The sequence below is a fragment of the Octodon degus genome, unplaced genomic scaffold (assembly GCF_000260255.1).
Source record: "Octodon degus isolate 3935 unplaced genomic scaffold, OctDeg1.0 scaffold00060, whole genome shotgun sequence".
Taxonomy (NCBI): domain Eukaryota; kingdom Metazoa; phylum Chordata; class Mammalia; order Rodentia; family Octodontidae; genus Octodon; species Octodon degus.
The window spans coordinates 8988726-9003334 of record NW_004524636.1 but is presented as its reverse complement, the minus strand read 5'-3'; the positions used below and the strand labels follow the sequence as shown (position 1 = coordinate 9003334).

At 39.9% G+C, this 14609-nt stretch overlaps 1 protein-coding gene across 2 annotated transcripts in view; it reads right to left on the bottom strand.

The window, feature by feature from the left end:
* Snap25 (synaptosome associated protein 25) overlaps nt 1-14161 on the bottom strand; it is an 87530-nt gene extending 73369 nt beyond the window's left edge. For both annotated transcript variants that reach the window (XM_004634300.2, XM_004634301.2), the window contains exon 1: nt 14035-14161. The gene's annotated coding sequence lies outside the window, so the exon portion shown is untranslated. The remainder of the gene's footprint in view (nt 1-14034) is intronic.
* Nucleotides 14162-14609: the final 448 nt, after the last annotated feature.

The following is a 14609-nucleotide window of genomic DNA, read 5'->3' as shown; positions in this document are numbered from 1 at the left end:
TGTTGTGCTTCAATATAATTGGTTTCCTATGTAACCCTGTATATTTTACTTCATACATGCAACATTAATGAAACATTATCACTCTGAAAAGAAATCTATAGGAGTCACCAGTAAGGTTCATAGAAAAAACTAAAAATTAAGATGCTTGGAACTTATTCAAATCAAGATTTATTTTTTTGAGAACAGTCTTGCTATGTCGCTTAGGCTGGCCTTGAACTCACTATGTAGCCCAGGATAGCCTCAAACTCACGGCAATCTTCTTGTCTCAGTCTCCTGAATGCTGAGATTCATGATCTGTGCCACCACACCTGGTGTCAGATCAAGAAATTTGATGGTCTTTTAAATCCAGATTTGCCTAACAATATTTCCAAAATATTGACATATCAAATGAAGCTATCCACAGGAAGAAGAAATGGTAAAATAACCCAAAAATCTTTTAGCCATTTCTGGTTCTGGTAGATCAAAGAACGATTAAGAATTCCATAACTCTGGTAGGTAATAGAAGCAAACTAAAAGGCCTTCAGGGCTGAAAGGTAATAAAATGTGTGAACTAGACCCACAGATGGCATTAGGCTCTGTAACAAATTAGATAGGGACTATTGCACGATAAAGCAGTCCGATTAAATATTTTGCAGAACCAATGCTAGTTAAATAAAACAAGTTTGTGGATAATACCAAGGCTATATTAATTATTTTTCATGTGTGGGTGAATAGTAAGTAGAGGACTGAAACATCTGGTCAGCTTTTATCTCCAAACAGGCTCTGCTTTTGAATAACTAAGTGATCTTTTCCAGAGCAGGGCAATTTCTTATGTCAGATTTTACATCTAAAAAGTGATTATAGCTTCTTTATCACCTTTCTTTACAGAACTTCAATGAAATTTAAAAATCAGATCATAGTGGGAAACAATTTGGAAAAAGAAGCCATCACGAAGATGCTGAGTAAAACAATTTGAGTGTTTGGTAAGCGACCTCAAAAAACTTAAACCTGCTTATATAGGACCTTTTTTTTTTTTTAAAGTTTTCAGTTCATCAAATTCAAAAGGGGTACATCTGCACTGTTTAAGGAACCTTTTCTACTTCGTCAGTGGCCAATTTTAATTTGGAGGGCCAGACATTTTAGCAGAAAAGAGATGAAAATCACAAAAAAGGGCCACTCATTGAGCCCTAAATGCTGATGTGGAAGACTAATTTCTGATTCAATAATATAAAATCTTCACTCCAGAAACCAAAGTTGAAAACAAGCTCAAATAAATAAAACAACCAAAGGAAATAAAAAATAAATTCTTGGGATGCGAGAGTGACAAGAACTAGAGCCAGCGGAATGAGAGTACAGATATGAGCCTCAATTTGCTGTTAAGGAGAGAAAATCTTGTCACTAATAGCACCTTTGGGCCCACTTCTCCCTCTTCTAAAGTTTATGTCCCCTCCCACCTCCTATCATCCAATTAGTTAGCTGTCCCTTCTCAATGAGCCATGGATGACTCAGCTTTACTCTGGTCCTGTTGGGTAATTGATGGAAAAAATGAGTTCTAGTTAGTGAATTCAGAGGCAGGAAGTCCTTCATTTTCCTCCTTCTCTCATTGTGTCTGAGCAAAACTGTGGCAGAGTTAAATATTAAATCTGGTTAGGGCAAGGGCTCACACTCACATTTTCCCACTGGGCTATGTATGACATCACGAAACTCACATGGGACACACCCTACACAGCCACATAAGGACCTGCAACTGTGAGCCATCAGCTTCACATGAAATTCAGTATCTAGTTTAATGTTCCTTACTATGTTCCTTTTGAGTCTAACCTTTTAGTTCTTCAGTCTACAAAGGCCATGCCTGTTCCAGCTCATCAGGTATCTGTGTACATAATGTGGTCATGCAAAGAAGCAAAGTGAGCCAGAGGAAAAATTGGACTGGAGTGGTGGACTAAGTTGTCTCTTCCTTTGGGTCCTAAGAAGCCCTGGTTTCTGGGGAGGAAGCCAATATGGAGGCATTTGTAAGCAGATTGCTTCCAGAGCAAGCATTGCTCAGTCTCCTGCTGGGTCTTTTCTCTAGTTTCCACCTGCCCAGAGCAAGCTCACATGTTCTGCTCCTCTGCACTGCAAGCAGGCACAATGAGGTTCTACCCATTTGGAGGGTGAGGCCGAAGACTAGCTCTCCCATACGACTATGTATATTTCTACATCCTTGGTCTTCCTAGGTTCCAATAACTTGCCTTGTAGTCAGACAAAAAAGGAGTCAGGAAGTCCAGTGTGATTCTGGCTGATGACTGTAATTTTCTACCTTTTTCAAATTCAGCTTTAACAACATGCCTGATATTTTAGTAACTAACCTTTATCAATGTTTCAGTTCGTTCCTGGGAAAGGGTAGTACTTAGCACCTTATTCTTTGACATGACCTTGAACACATAGAAGCCTCTCTTGAGTCAAGTGAGGAAACATTCACCATGTAGGAGATTTCTGTAGAAATTAAATATAAAACTAGATATAGAGCCTGGCTTGGTGCCTACAGGGAATCCCAGCACCCAGAATGCTGAAGTGGGAGGATCATGAGTTCACCTGAACCATTTAGTGAGACCCTGTCTCAAAAGTAATAAAATGTCAAGCAACAACAACGAAAATGAAACTAGCTACAATAGACTGGATTATAATAATTAGCACATTGTAGATACACAAGATAGTATGGGCTTCAAAAACTTTTCCCAGAAAGATCTTTTATCTTATAGGCTAGAGTTTGAGGAATTCTCCCCAAAGAAGAATTTGAGAGCACTGCTGCATAGGTTTCTTTGGAAACTTTACTAACTCTGAAGGGGAATCAGTCTATAAATGTAGCTTTAGAGTACACATTTTATCATTCATGTGACTCACCTAGGCAAGCTTTAATTTATTGGTTTATGAATAAGACTAAAAGTTTTGACAGTAAGGTGGTACATGCAGGAATCTTATACAAAGCCTGGCTAAAGAGTTTGGGTTTGCACCTCTTTGCTTACTTATTGTGTGTACATAAGACACACGAACACACACACACACACACACACACACACACATACACCCAAATATTTGATAAGGAACCTACCCTTCTCCCCTAGGCATGCAACAAGACCAAAAACCCTTAACACAAGCTGCATACAAGATGAAGCTAACAGATGTGGTTTCAGTAATGGCTCACTAAATAGCTTGCAGCAGATCTCCTTTCCATAAACTAAAAAATAGCAAGAAATTGCTGATATCATCTCTTTTAACTCATCAAGGGCCTTTAAATCCAATGTATTAAGCAAGAGAGGACTAGTATTAAGTTAAATGACAACTGGGTCTCTTGAGATACCCAAGCATTATCCTGAAAATCATGAGGCCGCTTCAAAACAGAGATGTTAATCAAAGGCATTTAAAAATCTTTCCCCCATAGAAAAATCAAACAGCTTACACATTTCTCAATTTATCAGACATGCTTTTCAAACTAAAAAATAATATGATACCAAGACCTGTTGTTTCTATAAGCAAATGACATAATAAAGAGGAAAAGAAGCATATAACCTTCAGATAACCTGTAATCAGGAACACTGTATTTTATTTTCTCTTTCAGGTTCTCACACTAAGGAGACAATGTGATGTTTTGTCTCCCCCCCTTTTTTTTTTTTTCAATTCTTTGACCTTTTTCTCTTCTTAATTTCTTTTGCTTTTTTATGTATTTACAGCATCTCACTATGCAGCTTGGACTCATAGTGATCCTCCTATTTTCAGCCTCCTCAGTACTGGGATTACAGGTGTGTGTCACCACTGCCAGTCTCAGAGGCCAGCTCACCTTGCTCAGGGGCAGGGCTGGAGCAGCATGTGATGCACGGGATCGAACCCGGGACCCGACACTTGCCTAAGCAGGCACTTAGTCCACTGAGCTATCTTAATAGCTCTTCTTCTTAATTTAATATATATATATATTTTCTTAATTTAATATATATATTTTTTCCTTTGTCCTTTATTTTGCATGCACATATCTGGTAACAGGAACTATTAATTTGAAGACAACACTATGCAATACAACAAATTCATGTTATTTTGCTTACTGAAATTCTGTATCATTTGTAATTTTTCTGTTTTCATACTATTTTGTAGTCTCTTTTAAAAATAAAAATAAAAATAAAAAAGAACACTGGAAATTTGGCTTACCAAGGAGTAGCTAGTAGAGTATAACAACTGTCCCTCCCTCTCTCTCTCTCTCTCGAGGTGGAGGAGGTAACATTGAAAGCAAGCCTCAGCTCCTTTAGATTTCATAACAACCTCTGGCATAATCATGGTAGTTATCGATGCTTTCTATAGATGTAAAAGCTGAAGTTCATTTCTGGTTAGATAAATTGTCTGGTCAGAGTCACACCACTAAAATGGAAGAGCTGATGCATTACCAAGTTGATTCTCAGTCGAGTGCTCCACGAGCTCACCTGGGCATTCTGTTTTCCCTGGTCACTTATAGCACCATATACCACCTGACTTTTTAGCCCAGAGTACCAAGCTCTTTGGAAGTTGCTGGCTCATGGTTTGCTCCTGGGAGCTTGCTTGCTATTGGAGGATCTCAACGGATTATGTATAAACTCATGGGGAAACTCATTGGTGAGGGGAAATATGGACTTTGCAATTAGAGAAAGGAGAATTCCAAACTTTAAAAATTTCCATAAAATTACACAAGAATATATTCCAAGGGTCTAGTGTGGCATGCAGCAGGTGTTCAGTCAATTAATTACTTTTTCTTTTGGGTCTTTAAGTGATATCTTCATTATAACACTGGAGAAAATAGAGCTCAGAATGACTAATGGATAATTTTAGACTTGTTTCATGAAAGGAAGTGGGGGACAAAGAAATACAAAATTCAATGCTCAGTTGGCAATTGCTTTTTCCAAAAGATAAATGAAACTGCCTTGTCAAATTATGCTAAGGTTTAGTTTTCTTTCCTGGCAAGACACTTTTTAGGAAGCCAAACCAACATGGAGAGCTTTTGTACATCATTCTGGGCTGGGCAGAACTGCAGGAAATATGTCACCTTGAAAACAAGAGCTGTGCAAAGCCACACACCTGTGATCCTAGTGATTATAAGCTGCAATGCTCATATAGGTAGTGGCATCAAAAATATCCTTTGATTCTAGCAAGTTTTAACTGTATATTTTCTGTATGCTAAGCAGCTTGGCTTTAGGTAATGGTTTTAAATCTCTGAATATATATGTTTTTAGCAATGCTTTTCTTAAGAATTCTCTGATCTTTCATTAGCATTTTTACCTGATTCATACATGAATTTTAAAAAACCCAGCAGGCCAAAATGATAAATTACTTGCCATGGTTTGATAACTATTTGGGCTATATCTTTTTGGACATAATTTAATTTCAACATTTTGTGTTACTCTACTTATTGCACAACACCTGCACAGTTCTGACGAAAACTTATGATCAATTGAAGGTGGAATTAATTACATGGTATATAGAATTTTTTCTCTGCAGGGGAATCTGTTCTCTGGTCATTCATTCATTTCCTACATACCTGGTGCATGATAGGCACACTTATAGGTACTGAGGATTCAAAGATGAGTAAAATATTTTCTTTGCTTTCAAAGAATTTCATAGTTTACTAAGGAAGAGAAATGTATAAATAGCAAAGGGATAAACCTTACAAGGGAGACAGGAACATTGCTAATTTATAAGAGGTCAATTTCTAAAAGTGGGATTAGGGGACTAAGTCATTCTTCTATGTGATCCTGAATCTGTGAACAGTGATTAATAAAAAGGAGTTTTGAGATGAGAAAAGTAGAGTGGCTTGCAATCATACTGCCTTTTGTTGTTCAGTGAACTTGCTTTTGTGTTACTAGGAATTTCAGAGTTGATTACTATGTATTTAGTGTCCTTTCTCTGAGTTTTTATAGTCCTGGTCTAGGAGGTATTGTCTGTCTGTCTGTCTGTCTGTCTGTCTGTCTGTCTTTATTTCTTTTTTGCATTTAGTACAAGGTCTTCAGGGTCTACAGGGTCTCACTACGTAGATTGGACTTATAGTGATCTGCCTTTGTTCATCCTCCCAAGAGCTGGGATTCAAGGTGCACGCCACGACACCCAGTCTCAGTGTGCTCCAGGGGCGGGGCCAGCATGGTGCTGGTGAGAGAACCCCAGCTGCTACGTCTGCCTAAGCAGGTGCTTTAGTACACTGAGCTATTTGACTGGCCCTTAGGAGATATTGTATTTCTTGAAGCTTGACTCTTCCCCTGAGTAGTAGAAAATGTCTGTATAAGAAGTCCCAGTAGAGTGGGATACTGATATATGCATGTATTTAAGGAACATTTTGTGACATTCTATTGATTGCCATGTAAAGAAAGACAAATTTATACAAAAGCATATTTTAGATATTTATTTAGTTCCTTGATGGCTGAGACTGGCTTTCCCTAAGTATTTATTTCTGATGCAGTAATATTTCTATGAACATTAACCACTCAGAAAGCCTCAATCAATGACATACATTGGATTGAGAACTAAAGTCTTTTGTAAATGGGGTTAATGTGTTAGATTCCAAAGGGAACCTATTTGAAATGTATCTTTTAAAATAATGTCCCGAAGTGGATGCTCTGTATAATACACTCAAGGCAGGAGCAAGCCTATTTTATTCACTGCTATATCCTCAGAACCAATATATTGCTTTCCTGCTAGATGGTAGATGCTCAATAAATATCTGTTGAGTTAATCATTTAATTAAGTGTCATAATGACAGCTGATTATGTTTCAGGAGATAGTCAGTGATCTTGAAATTGAGAAACCTGGTTACATTTAGCAATTTTCCAAACATAAATCTGAGACATTTTTTGATTTCTAGTAAAATTTCCTGGTGAAGTTGAGGTTATAATGGACTTTCCTATTATGATACAAATACATCCAACAAGACGACTGCCTAGGGAAATGATTTGCCAGTTTTCTTCCTAGCAGGCATTTCTTTCTTTCTCTAAGTGTGATCTGCCTACAGCTAGCCATTAGAACAACCTTGGCTAACTAGAGGGAAACTTTAGAAATCCGCTGTTTTGTAACTTTCCAGTCATTGTTCTTTGAAACTGCCCAAAGGATGACTATAAATAAAGGACATGAACAACCTGGCCTGAGACTGTCCATGAAAGGGCACTCTGGCCAGCTCGCTGGTGTCCCCGGCTCAGCAGAGCAAATTCTCTTATGCAGGATGAGGCAGGAGTGCAGGGCTGAACTCTGGCCTCAGGGGGGCACCGCAGAGGCTTTCATTTGCCTTCATGCTATTCCCACTAAAGCACAGCCACCACTGATTCAAGCCTGCAGGAACAGAAAGCCATCTCCCAAGTTCAAAAATCTGTAACTAGTGTTTCTGAATAAAGGAAGTGATGGGGTGGCTGGAACCAGATGGTCATTGTGTGGAACTTGTCAGTTGGGAGGAAAACAATCCTACTCTTTCAGTATAAAAATGGACTGCTCTGGAAGACACGGCCCGGCAGCCAGCAAATAGCACAAATGGCCTCCATATAAGACTTCAGAATTAGACATCTTTGGGTAACATGAACCAAATCAAGCCAACCATAACAACAACAGAAAAGAGGATCAAATATATTTTTCTCTGATGAAAGAGCAAACCATAAACCCAGCACAGCTGTCATGCAGCGGCAAGCTTGAGACAGCGTTATAATTCACTTCAACTTTCTCTGCAATCACTATTAAGCAGTTAAAAGGAAATGAGAAAACTTCGACAAGATTCTTCTCCATCTCTTTTCAGGGACACAGATTTATTCTCATCAGTTAGTTAGTCTCTTAACATTTGTGAATGAGCAACAAGAAAATCAGTTGAGATCTCCTCTTATGATACAATTTTTTGCCTTGGTGGAGAGATGCTGAAATCTGCAGTAGCCTGTGATGTAAAGGTGACCACATCTTTTCTGGGATATATGATTTCTGTTTTTCTGTGCTGCCTGCTGATGGGGCCCAGGGCCTCACAAACGCTAGGCAAGTGCTGTACCGCAGAGGCACACCCCCTCCAGCCCTGTATGATTAGCTTCTGAGCTAGTTCTATTACGTGACTCTAGTCATACAGAAATTGTACTTGTTTAGTACTTTAACAGCTCACAGATTCTATGCAAGCTTCCACTTCCCCCTTTTAAATGCCAGGGGAAGAAAGGAGGAGTGAAGAAACAGCAGCTTATCTACTGCTTTAACTAAAACATTAGAGATGATCAGAAAAGAGCCCAGAAAGGACTTTTAAAAAACGTTTAATTAGGTTAAAAAAGAATTTCAAAAAGTTTAGGTAGGCTGTAGGAGGTGGTATGTACCAGGCAGCTAAAATCTGATCAGGAAAGATGGGAGATACCCACTGCCGTGATGACTCAGAATAGGGCTTTGAGGAAAAAGCCAGGATTTCTTGTCTGACTGGAATAGCTTAAGAAAGATAATGTAAAAAAAAAATGAAGGAAAATAAAAGATTGAGGATGAGAGAGGCAGAGAGGCATTAATCTTACACTGGAGGGGGTGGCTTGGCAACAGAAGCATTCCTAAACAGTGTGAGCGGAGGCCATCAGCTGCCAGATTTAGAAGCACTGTCGGGTTCGCAGTGCTGATTTCATCAGCTTCTGAAGGGAGAAATACTGACCAACGTGAGTCCCCTTCTGTCAGCCTGCAGATGAAGAAACTGAGTTCACCAGTGTTTGGGTGAGTTATTTAAAGGCTAAGCTTCCCAAACAGGAAATTACACATTCTAGCTTTCAGGGATGGCACTGGGTTCCTGACCAGCTTCCTTAGCATCATATCCTGCAGCCTGAATGAGGAGAAAAAGACATCATAAAAGGTCATGTACGATGTCTTGTCACATTTGGCCACTAGAAAAAGGTAGATAATGCAAGGGGTAGCATACTATGTAGTTATAACTCAGTCTCTGCAGCCAAACCGATTGCATTTAGATCCTCGCTGTGTTTCTGTGACAAACTACTTAGCTTGTCTCTTGACTCTGCCTCAGTTCCCTTATCTGTAAAATGGAAACAGCAGTAGTATATCCCATAACAACCTACTATAAGGTTGCTATAAGCACTTACGGAGTTAGTATAGGTGAACATCTTTACAATGAGTGGCCCACTCTTTCCCCTATAGGCTTATTCTGATCAATCACTGCTTTAGATCTCTGTCCTAAATCAGATTTATGGCTCACTAGATGTTTTTTTTACATACTATCTGAACACATAGGACCATGGTTTGCATCATTTACTTAGAAATCAGAGATTGATCAGTTTTATATTGCACAAAGTGCTGGAAATCTTATGCAGAAAGAACAGAAATTATTATGGCAACAATAACAATTCTGAAGACCTCAGTGTCATGGAAGTTCTCTGGAAATTTCTCTGAAGTCTCTTTTTTCCTTGTAAGACTAATTTTTTAACTTAAATTCCTTTAAACTCTTCCTCCATTTACTACATACTGCTTCTTCAATATTACCTCTAATTTTTTCCTTTCTCTTACTTGAGAAAGGCCTTTGGGGCTGTTTAATCAACAACTAGCCAGACTTCCTCTTAATGTATGAAATGTCACTACTTCCAAATTTTTCCCAGGTAGTCAGGGGTAAATAAAAGAATTACAGTACAATATATTTCTCCCGGCAATGTTTTGGTGGAGAAAAAAATGAGTCTCTTGATACTTCCTAGCCAGGATGAAACACTAACAAAATCTGCTGTCCTTCTTCTACACAAAGCCACTGGCTGTTTTGCTTTGGAGATCTGTCAGCATTTGGATTTAGAAGCTTTGTTCTGAGGGTAGTAAGCACAAGGTTAGAAAGCAAATGTATATAATTCAGACCTCACAGTAGCCTGGAGCAAAGACAACCAGGAATTCAGCAACAATATTAGAGAAAGAAATTTGATATGCTTTCCATCTCTTCACAACCCAACTTCACAAAATCATACTCCCCACCTCATTCTTAATCACGTGGTTTTATTTGCCAGGTCCTATTTGTTCTGCAGCCTGAAGCCTCCCAGAACTGAAATCTCTTCTCACCCCTCCTGTCAATGTCTATGGCAATGCAGCACACCCAGAGAGTGTAGGAAGGAGTCATACCTGAGGATTGCCACTCAAGTACACCTGCCGGGACCTCTCATCACCAAATTCCTGACCTGCTTTTTAATTTCCCTGGCAGGTGCTCCTCTCAAACACTTCAGCCTAGTCCTCAACAGAAACCTGAAACTCACAACTTTCTTTGGGGAAGGACTTGTATGATCATGTATGTATGTATTTCCTAAACTGTGATCTTACAAGCTAATTAAATGAAGACTGATTTTTAAAAAAAATTAATCATCTTTTAGGTGACTATTTTGCTTTTCTCTGGTTTTGGAAGAACGCAAATTAAATCCCTCTGCCAATAGCAAATACTGGATATTAAAAATGACTTGTTTACTTTGTTATATTAGTTTCTGCTCAGAAGTGACTTTAGAAGATAAAACACCCAATTTTCAGCTTGGCATTCAAAGCCTTTTGTAGAAGGCATCAGGTTTTTTTTGTTTTTTGTTTTTTTGTTTGTTTGTTTGTTTGTTTGTTTTTTACCATATTCTTCTACACAAGGTTCCCACCTTATCCAAATGGAGGGATATTTTTAAGGTTTGCTGACCACTTCAAGCTCAGGCCTGCCTCACTTGAACTTCTGCCTATACTTACTGTAACATTTTCTTGGCACACCTTCCCAATCTCTATTCAACTTCCAAAGTCAGATCAGGTCAGGTCCTACCTCTTCTCTCAGATGATTTGAGCTCACTTTAATATTTCTCTCTTCTAAAATCATATTCCTATTATTGGTTGTCTTCCCTTGGAAATTAATTACATACATCTACCTAATTTTTTTCCACTATTTTGTTGCATTTTCATTCTGGAGCTATTTGCTAAGCTTTGTTATTTCTATCATGATTGCTATATATTGAGCTTATTTCTAGACTTTATACCCTAACGGAGTTCATCTGCGATGCTGGTAGTTACGGCCTGATCAATATCTTCCTCTTCAGCTGGTCCCTGCTGACAGGGGATGACACTGCAAAAATGTATCCTATGCTGAGGCTGAAAACATGAATTTTCCTGTTTTTCTAGAATTGTAAAATGGTCCTCTAATGTGAGAAACATATTTTATTGATAGTGAATTACCAAAAAAGCTGATTTATCTATTTCCTCCTCTTTATCTCCTTTCTCAAATTATTTTTCATGTTTCTGTTAATGGTCAAACCCTACACATTCTGCCGAAGGCAAGTTGCTACGCAGCTACCTGTCTCACTTGAACAGCCGTGTTTCAGTTGATAATCCTCACATTTGGATAGACATTTAGAGTTCTGAGATATCTTTTAACCACATAATTTAAGGGCAGTCTGTTTTGAGTCTGGGTACATTTAACGAAGTAAAAATAAAATCGTGGAATTTTCCTACTAAGGGTAGTTTATGAAGACTGTACATTGTTTTGCAGTCTGAATACCAATGGTAGTGTAGAAAAGGCAAATGGACAGACAGGCAGGTTCAATCGGAGGTCCACATAAATGTTTCCTGGCTTATTTATTTCTATGTCTACCCGATCCTGTCTCTTTCACTGTATCACCCTGGGTTTGTAAAATTCCAACTTAAAATTTTAAAAAATCTCCTGTCTTCCCCCTGAAGCTTGTCAATGATTAAATAATAAATCCAATTGTGTTTATCTTTAATTTCTTAGTAAGATATTCTAGAATTAGCTCTATAATTGTGCAATTGCCTCTTCCAGCCCTGTATCCTTTGCCAGCACCACTGCAGTCCTCCACCTCCCTCCCCCACAGGCCTGCTCTCCCACTAGCAAACAAACCCAGATGTAATTACTAATGTCCAAGCACAGAATTCTGGCAGCCTTAGGCTTTTTATCTGACGCAACTACGCAGAGAACTGTCTGGACATATAGCAAGCTGTTCAAGCATTTTTAGAGACTTCTGCCCTTACTTTCTCCCCTCTTTCCACCACTAAGGCACAGTTATTTATTTTTTCTGAAGATTGCAGAGTTATAAACTTCTTCTACACAGTTATACATTCTTGAATAAATTTCCACCCAAATAATTTTATATCTGTCCACAATCACACATGGCTATGCATAAAAAGAAAAACATTAGGCAATTAATAAATGGCTGGGAACAAAATCACCTTCTGTATGAGGACAGAGAATTTTAATATCACTGTAATATGCAGTAGATATAGTTATGACTAATTAAACACAATAGAAGATTTTATTTTGGGTCTTTTAAGGGGATGTGATATCATTTCTTCAATGTGTTGTACATATCCTTATGTGTGGCATTGTTACTCTTCTTTAAGAACTACCCAAGTAGTGCAATTTTGATCCTTGATATTTATGGAGATTTAAAGATCTCTATCAAGCAGCAATATATATCTCTGCGATTATTTTTTGTTTAGTCCTAAGATCCATGCCTCAGAGTAGAAAATGGTTAAAGTACTTATCCCTGCTTCAGCAAAGTCCCGCAGTGCTGCAATAGAAATTGCAGTAGACCTTTAGGTCAGAATCCAGTTTTAGTCTAACACCATGTCCTTCCCCTGCATTACCTTGAAGGGCACATTTGGACTCACCTAAGGAAGACCAGTAATGATGTTATCAAAATCCAAAACTATCAGCCTTCCATAAGTGATACATATGGGAAACACTTCCCTTAACTCTGAAACCATAGCCAAAGAGGTTAAATACATATCATAGGACCTGCAATATTTCTCTGAGATGTATTTGTGTGGGTGTATGTTTGTGTTCATACCTAATTATCAAGAGAAAGAGAAGGGAGAGGTTTAGTCTCAAAGTTGATTCTACTTAGCTCATACAACGCCAATTTTTTATAAAATAGAAATATTTTGGAAGGCTCACCATGTCTGTAATGTTGGCGTTTTCTTATGTACTGTACACAAGCCTAGATCTATAGACAGAACTACTTGGTGTTAAAAACAACCTTGACAACGCACTTGAGGATAAATGTATATATTTAAAAATGTATTTCTTCCTTACCTAAAAGGAAGAGCAGCGGCAACACAGATTTTGATAAATATACCTTTTTGTTTTCTTTAAGCTACCCAGGAGATGAAGAGGGGGGAGGGTAAGCAATAGTCTGAAAGGAAGTCCCAGAGGACAGGATTTTTCTTTTAACCTACTATATCTGCTGTTTTAAGCGTCTCTGTAAGCCCGTGGCCTCAGAGGGACAGTTTGGCCTCCAGCCCTGGCACATTCATCGAGTCCTGGCCGAGGATCTCTGCCGCAGGTAGGTGCAGCGCAGCAGCCCGACCGCTGTCCGCGGTGCTGAAAGGTCGCGGTCACAGCGAGCCCCAGGCGTTGCTGTCCAGGGTTCTGAGCCGCTGCAGCCGCAGTCCGGGAGACCAGCCCACCCGCAGCAGCCCTCCCACCCAGCACGACCCGCTCGCCTCCCGTCAGCCGGTAGTTGACGAGAAGCAGGAAGCATAAATCAAGTCCATGGGCCATGGAGGTTGCTGTTACCGCTGCAGCTCAGCTAGCCCGCCCCGGGCGGGAACTCCCCCCTTCTCCTCTCGCCTCCCCAGCGCCCACACCCTGCCTGCTCCTTAATTCTTCCTTGGATGATAGCGCCTTAACAACAGTCCTAATAATAGGATTGGGACGACAGGAGGATTTCTATTTGCTTTTGTTTTTGTTATTTTGCTCTACGGCGGGGTGGGGGGACGCTAACAACCTAAACATCTGTGAAAACTGCATTGCAAGATGGAAGAGAGTCCCACCGCTGTTTTAAAAGAGTAAGTTATTATTCCGTACGTATCCTTGCTCTTCTTTCCTATCGCTCCCTCTGCAGTGTCCCCATTCATCCCTTCCCCAAGCAGCTCACCTCAAAAACACTTTTCGAAAGCGCCAGGCGAGAGTCTAGCCAGACGTGCACACACGGAATACCGCACCCTAAGTGCACGAACACTTGTCTTTGCCCAAGCTCAGGTGCTGTGCTCAGCTGCGGTCCCTTCTGGTTATGCAGCCATCCAGATCGGGAATCACCATCTGGGAAGGGGGCTCCTTACCTTGGTTTCTTCTCCGGAGGGTGGTGTTCACTGGGTCCCTGCAGTTAATGTGCCGGACTACAGAGCAGAGAGGGAAGCAAAGACAGCGCCTGACCTCTCCGAGGTTTCGTCTTCAATGCAACGTGAGCTCTGCCCTCATCAAAGATGGCCGGCCCTTTTGACGTCAGCAGCTTTTAATAGCCGTCTCCTCTAGGGGCGGGGAGGAAGTGCGTTGGGGGAGGGCGGGGGGAGGGGAAAAGGGAGGGATGGGGGCGGGGGGAGGAGCCTGGAGGTGCTGAGAGCTTGACTCAGCTCCCTCTGCGTTTAGCTGCAACCCTTTGTATTTTAATCTTTTATAAACACCCGAAACGGGCAGCGACTCCATTTTAACATTTGTTTTTGGGCAAGCACATTTTTCTTATGACTGCTTTCCTGATGACGGCTGTTGTTTTGTGGGTGTGCGTGTGTGTATGTGTGTATACATAATCCGCATGCATGTGTGTATACATGTGTATATGCATGCACATTAATATTGCAACTATATATATGTGCTTGGGTGTGTGTGTATGTATATTAAAATTTTTCCCCTGCTGAGT